This window comes from Carlito syrichta, unplaced genomic scaffold, assembly GCF_000164805.1.
Source record: "Carlito syrichta isolate Samal-C Ts95f unplaced genomic scaffold, Tarsius_syrichta-2.0.1 Scaffold303633, whole genome shotgun sequence".
NCBI classification, from domain to species: domain Eukaryota; kingdom Metazoa; phylum Chordata; class Mammalia; order Primates; family Tarsiidae; genus Carlito; species Carlito syrichta.
The window spans coordinates 73,558-75,375 of record NW_007247729.1 but is presented as its reverse complement, the minus strand read 5'-3'; positions in this window follow the sequence as shown (position 1 = coordinate 75,375).

Here is a 1,818-nt window from a genome sequence, read left to right as displayed (position 1 = left end):
TTCTCCTACAGTGACAGGTTACATTTCGCATACCATCCCCTGAAGTCGAAAATTGGCATTATTAAACCTATTGAACTCTGCAGGATGATTCATAAAATAATTCTTTCAAACCTCCAGGAATTATCTTTCCTTATGCTTCTGATGCTCTGAAACTTGAGGATTTCAATGGAGCCTCTTTTCTCTGTAGGCTCTTCCAGTTGAATATTGTGCTTGAGAATACCTGCAGATGCAGATGCCTGTGGTCTAAAACCCATTTCATGTCTATCATTCCAACCACACGCATACACACAGGTTGATTTTTGCAGCAATGTGGCTCAAATTTGCCAGTTTTCCAGGTATTGAATTCATGGGAAGCACCCCCCTCACCTACCTACATCTGTTTGTTTGACTCTCTTTGTGTAGTGTTTCTAAATAAAACAAGTCACAAGTGCAGCCTTAGGAAGTACATGCATTCTGAGTTCATCTTTTCTCACCTGGGAAACTTTCAGTTGCCCTGGGAATAGTCAATCTGTTTCAAAGAGGGGGGATGTTGGCCTTGATCTTGAAGTTGCTCGTGTCAGAGGCTTTGCAATGCTCTACTGTCTTTGAAATTTTTTCTTCCATGGCTTTTTGGTTTTCTGAAATACTCCTCCTTAGATAGAGTCTGAGCATTGTCATATGTTCAACTTTCATGAAAATTAATTACACTAGCGAGGTGGTAATTTATAGGGCATGAGAACATTATACAGTTTCATATTGGAATATCCATGATGTAGTGGCCCTCTTCTTCTGGGTTGTGTCCGTTACAAAGTGTCTCCAGTGACCAAGCAGATTTTCCCTCTTTTGTGTACTCCCTCCATGAATGCAACATCTACAGCCTATTGCACTGTATTTTAAACTATTCGATAGTTTTACTCATTTCAATAGCAATGGAAAACTGGTTGTTCAGTTCAAAGTCAAGTAAAAATTTCTTTTTCCACATAATATAAGGTCTGGAGAAATCCTTGCCCTGTAGATTGTCTGGAGATGGCCACTGTGTTTTTCTTAATGACTAGTTCACCCCAATTCAGAGAGAGAGAGAATATGTCTGCATTGCAACCTTCAGAACCTAGAGGTTACTGAAGGGAATATCCACGGGACATAGGATGTCAAGATCTCAAAAACTCTCCCCTTAATTATTGTTCATACATGTCCTCTGTACATTCATAGTAATTGCCACGTGTGTACAAAACTCTAGCTTGTTCCTCCGCCAGTTTCTGTAACAGATAAGCACCACTCAGCTAAGATTCTGGAAATGCCTGTCAATAAACGTGTGTGTGCTACATCATGGAAGAGAACATATGTAACTCTTAGCAAGAAAACTGAAAATGACCAGTTTGAGGAAGGAATAAGAACACAATAGATAGAGGAAATCTCCTCATCCAGTAAGCAGGTATCCTAAAGTAATCCCCAGGAGTAGTGCCCTCTATGCCCTGTATCATTGGGGTCTAGGATTGACCTGAGTTTTTGTACTAAGTATTGGTGTAGAGGAGAGCACATTCCATCTCTACTCAATGTGTAACCCAGGATGTTCCCACCTCCCTCTGAGATTTATTTAATGAGGTGTGACTTTGGGACTGTAGCAGTAAAGTTAACTGACACCACTGAAAATGATATTGACATAATTACTTGACATAAAAGAAATATTATAAACCAGTTCAATGAACTGATAAAAAATGAGTCAAATAAAATGAAGAATGAAGAAGGCTAATAATAAACTCATGGGACTCCACAAAGTAAACTAAGACATGCATTTCAGGTGTGTTTCCATCTCATTTATGGGGAAATGAGAGGAATGGG